The sequence below is a fragment of the Chanodichthys erythropterus genome, chromosome 16 (genome assembly GCF_024489055.1).
Source record: "Chanodichthys erythropterus isolate Z2021 chromosome 16, ASM2448905v1, whole genome shotgun sequence".
Taxonomy (NCBI): domain Eukaryota; kingdom Metazoa; phylum Chordata; class Actinopteri; order Cypriniformes; family Xenocyprididae; genus Chanodichthys; species Chanodichthys erythropterus.
The window spans coordinates 28,324,674-28,330,121 of NC_090236.1; the positions used below are offsets into that span (position 1 = coordinate 28,324,674).

The 5,448-nt window shown below is 34.7% G+C and overlaps 1 long non-coding RNA gene across 2 annotated transcripts; it reads right to left on the reverse strand.

The window, feature by feature from the left end:
- Nucleotides 1-3,969: 3,969 nt before the first annotated feature.
- LOC137003638 (uncharacterized) lies at nt 3,970-5,181 on the reverse strand. 2 transcript variants are annotated; one of them, XR_010892015.1, is made up of 4 exons: nt 5,124-5,181; nt 4,797-4,881; nt 4,233-4,297; nt 3,970-4,118 (listed from the first exon to the last, which is right to left on the reverse strand). It is a non-coding gene; the product is annotated as an uncharacterized lncRNA (long non-coding RNA). The 2 variants fall into 2 exon arrangements; XR_010892014.1 differs by having other exon boundaries at nt 4,797-4,884; nt 5,124-5,141.
- Nucleotides 5,182-5,448: the final 267 nt, after the last annotated feature.

Genomic DNA, 5,448 nt, shown 5'->3' on the forward strand with positions numbered 1-5,448 from the left:
CTCACATCTTAAAAAAAACTTTAAACTTTGAGCATTAGATTTAACTCAATTCATTCCGAAATAAGTACTGAGTATGAGAGCAAAATGGCACTTGTTTGATCTCTGCATGTGATAGCCCTATGGCAAACCCCTGCTGCTGCAGTACTAACAGGCTTGAGATTGAGTCTTCAGTTCCTTTTTCTTCTACCTCTACCCCTCCCTTCTTAGAGCGGACACTAAACGAATTGGCCTTGTACAGTGGAGCTTGAGCGTTGACCTTCAAATGTCAGAAACAGACTGGTTCATATTTAAGTTATGAGAGGGATAACTAACATCTTTATTTTCTCACATTTATGCTGGCTCATAAAAACAAATATGCATGCAGAACCAGTCAAATGTGGGTTCCAACAGCTACACTAAGCCTTTATGAGTTATAGTCTCCCAGAAGAACACATTTAAGGTGCTGTTCATTCATGTTTAGTTATATCTTCCAATGCTAATTAATACCATTTCATCAGCAGTGGCCAATGAACAGTGTGCATTCACAAAACTGGTTTGGTCTACATGTGCAGACTAAAGAAAATACAACTCTGTCCTCAAAGGTAATTCATGTTGTTTCAATGGAATTTCCCTGATGCAAGTCGAAGAAATTGTTCTACAGAACCTTTGCCATAAAATATGTATTACATTTATGCTAATACTATTGTTATTGCATTTAATTTCACCACTGTGAACTCCCAGCTGAGGATGTTTTCAACACCTTGCTTTTGATCTCACTGCAGATTACAAAATGTAGGGTATTTACTCAGGGATTTTCTAAAGATTCAAAAGTATAGGCTATATGTGAACTGATGCACTCTTCCAGTTGAGAAAATATGGGTTTCAAGAATGGAGCCTTTACGCCCTCTACAGGAGATTAAGTCATTGGTAGGACATAAAAATATCTAGGCCTATGATTCAAGATTGTTTTGAGGGATATAAGAGAGGGAGTGAGATATCACTATTTTACTTTAATTTATTACCACAAGACACAATAAACATTAAATATACAATATTTAAATGTTGAACTATACAACATTTGAATATTCTTTAGGGTGTGTGTGCTATTTATATATATATGTGTATAAACACACAAACTTAACAGGCATAATTATTAATAGAATATGTAAAGAGATACACAAAATTGTTTGGCGACTCAAACCAAACGTCAAAAAAACAAGTAGGTTTTATGATTAAAAAAAATATTAAAACAATTCCAACAACACTCCAGAAACAGTCCATTTATTTATCTACTCCGAATGCGAAAATGGTTATTTAAAATGTATCTACTTTCATGTGAATGTGCGACTGTATTCATTAGCCGCTAAATGGCATGGCCAATAGAGGGCGCTAGGGCTCCCTGCCGGAACCATTAAAACCATAAAACACACACACACACACACACACACACAGAGAGCTCTAGGGCGATAGAAATTAACGATATAAATATAAATATATTCAAGATATGGCACAAAATTTAGCCAATCATGGTGCTCGAATCTAATCCGAAAAGCTACCCCCGTAGACTGTGACAAGGGCGGGGTGTGTGCACCAGTGTCTCACTAGTAAAGTTTTGATGGATGATTGTTGTCAAGGTAAGACACGAGCAGCCCATTTCAAAATTGTCGAGTCCTTTATAATGGAGGCTCGCGGAAAAAGCAATGTTTTGGAGGAGTTTGCGAGGGTCAGTGGCGTTTATGTAGCTACATAGCCTACTGTATCAAACACTCCAAGCACAGACACGAACACTTGCTCTGACAAAGGAACTGTTCACTGATGCTGTCTACTCACCTTCATATCATTGCATTTAGCTGTGTTTGTAATTCTGAACGGATCCGTATAGTATATGTACACTCTAAAGAAAAATGGTGCTATATAGCACCAAAAATGGTTCTTTGGCTCGTAATCATAGCGGAACCTTTTTTGGTGCTATATAGCACCTATCTTTAAAGGTGCTATATGGCACCTTGTCGTATGGTGCTATATAGAACCATAAGAGGTGCCATATAGTACCAGCAGTGGTTCTTTGGCTCGTTATGATAGGGGAACCTTTTCTGGTGCTATATAGCACCTATTCTTAAAGTTTTCTAGCACATTTGTCAAATTAGAGGTGCCATATATTGTTTTTTGAGCTAGCAGGGCCTGTTATCATGCCAGGTACTACTGTAGATGAGTCAATATGCTTCTAAATTACATTTTTATGAACGATAATTAATAATTTCTTACCAAATCATGACTTCAAAGATTCAAAATCATGTACTAAATGCTTACTGAAAAACAAAATACATTACACTTTCAAAACCTTTTAATTTATTTCTTTCAGCAGCAAATAAACTCACATTATACTCCCCTTTTATACACATACAAAATAATGCAACAAGCTTGAAATATGTACATTTTTGAAGACAATAGTCCTGTTTTTACATACTGAGTTATGCTCTGAAGTCCTGCAGTTTCTTTTTTGTCCTTCGGGATTTCAAAAAAAATATAGAAACTGGAACTTAAACCATAAGAAAGGGAGCAAGAGAGAGTATTGACTCCAAAAGTCTACTCACAGATTGAGTTGTACACTCATTTTACAGTGACAGGAAGTCCGACTGCATCCTTCAATTTCAAAACAACATACTTCAAAAAGGTCAGTGTCTTTTTCAGTCCTTTAGGGCACTGGATTGGATTCGATTCCAAACGCAAAATATACACATAGGAGGAGGCCCAGTGCCATCAAGATGTCCTCACTCTACTCTGTGATTAACTGGCCATCCAACGTGAACAAAATGTGGTCATACTGCATGAGATGATCCTCCCGCAGGCTTTAGGCACTATCTTAGGTGTTGGGATGACAGGAGGGCTGGTCTGAGCATGGCCCTGAATACAACAAAATAACATCATTAGGTTAACATAACATGGGGGATGCTTTTACCCAATACTTTTTTGTTTTGCTTTTTAAACATTCATTACTGTGTGTAAAGCCCAAAGTATACTTCGTATTTTATGCGTATGCTTTTTCTGAACTCAAAACAAATTAAGATCTTTTTGATGAAGTCTGAGAGGTTTCTGTTCCTCCAATGATGAGGGTGAGAAATTAATGACAGAATTTTCATTTTTGGGTAAACTAATCCTTTAAAGGTGATTACCCTTGCACAAATCAAAGCAATTCTCAAACACCACAACTGGATATTCATACAACTTCACATTTGTACGAGACATACACTAGAGCTGCAGGATTCTGGATGAAATGAGAATCATGATTTTTTGGTTTCAAATAGAGATCGCAATTCTCCCACGATTCTAAATAGACAACTAAAAATAACATTTATTTTACTAGTTCTAGCAAAACATTAATAGCTGGACTCTAATTGCCGGAAAATGTTTAATTTGAATGAATTATTTTTAAAAAATGGTTTTGAATATATTAATGGCTCATTAATAAATACTTGTTTCACTACTGGATGAATCAGGGTTTAACCTTATCCAATCTATTGAATGAATGATTCAATGACAATGTCACTGGTTGCCACCTAGTGGCTTAACAAGGTAATTTATATACAACAGTTATTTGAAGCACCATGTTAGTTTCGATTTTCTCTATTTTGATCTATCTGATGTCCAGTGTTTATATCCTAACTGTAAACTTTTGTCTTATTACTTATGTGATAATTTTAATATTTGTGAAAGAAATCAAATAACCAAATCCTTGAATAACTACAGTGTGGTTCAAAACTGCTGTTTCTGGATCAGTGGCAGCATGACCACCGAATGTTCCGGTAGGATTTTTGTCAAAGGTTTAACAGACGCAGGCGAATCATTGTCATTAATAAAGTAGGATCGCGTGGGTGTTTGAATCGAGATTGCGACCTTTCTACGATAAATTGTGCAGCTCTAACATATACATACAAAGTAAATCAAAGGGGTTTCGGACAAGCCAGGTTGATGATGTATGTCATACCTAGAAGCAGGGCACAAGCTGATGTAACTGAAGTAAGTTGATTCAAAACTTTAACTCCCTCAATGTCAGCAGATGGTTCATGAAGTTCTCCCCCTCCTTCCAAATAATGAACATTGCCATGGTAAGCTGCTCCTCAATCATCTGTCTGGTTATCCTAATAGTAAACATAAAAAAAAAAAAAATTCGGTCACCTTTTGCTAGCATAACTACAAAATACACAAATTTAGACTTATTTTTCTGAAAATAAACCAAAATAGAATATTCTTACGTTCAACTCAGAAAGTACTCCTTGATGAGGTCTTCAGGACTTTCTCTCAGGTGAATGTTTTCAGCCTGTGATAAAGCAATTGTGATTAATTTTCTTAATTAAAAAAAAAGCACAATAATCTGTAATAGGAAATCAAATTTTTGCAGATATGCAATAGCAAAGGACAAGAAAAAGAAAATAATTCATATTAATGACTGGCCAAATTTGCAATTAATATATTTATGGACAATACCAGCAACACTTGTGGCATTGAGGGATCAAATAAATAAATAAATAAATAAATAAAAAGGAGCTAAAAAAAAAAAAATCAATTCTTTATTTTTCCAATGCGTTTCAGCGCACAGGCCTTCGTCAGTGCTAAAATACTACAGATTTGCAATTAAGAAATGCATCTGAATCAGTCATTGGTTTCATTTAAAATTATGAATTTATAATATATAATTATAAGTCTGAAAATAAGACATGCATCAATTAATAAATTAGCTTTACACCTGAATATATTTAATCATTCTTGATTAAAGGGATATTTCACGAAAAATGAAAGCTAGCTGTTAATTTACTTACCATCAGGCCATCCAAGTTGACTTTTTTTCTTCAGTAGAACAGTAAAGATTTTTAGCTGGAACTGTGATTAATTTAATGTCAATGGCTACTGTCAAAAAAAAAAAAATTAATACAAAACAACAAGAAAAAAAGTCGCCTGCATTTGAGATGGCATAAGAGGGAGTTGATGAATGTTTTGGAATGGATAATTCTTAGTCTAAAGTTTGTTAATGAGGATGACATTCAAGTCAATAGACCACATTAGATGGATTTTATTCAAACATGTCCAACATTGGTAATTCATATTATCTATTAACAATTATAGCCGTTTTTATAGAAATTACTTACCATGTAAAGTTATTGCAAAACGTCCTTAGTCGTCAAACATTGAGGAGCTTTAGATCCTAAAAGGGGGAGGGGAATCAGTGTTTATAAATGGAAAAAAAAAAAAACTTGTTTGCTGCAGTACAAGTAATTAATTAGTAGTGTAAATACTCAGCCATTTCATTCTACTAAAAAAAACACCTCGCGCTAGTCAAATGAAGTAACGTTAAGCCTTAAATATGTCTTTACTCACACACTTTCTTCGTCATTTTGGTCGAACAAATCAGAGCTAACGTGAAAAAGACAAATAAAAGAACTGACAAACATTACTTTAAAAACCTAAACTCAA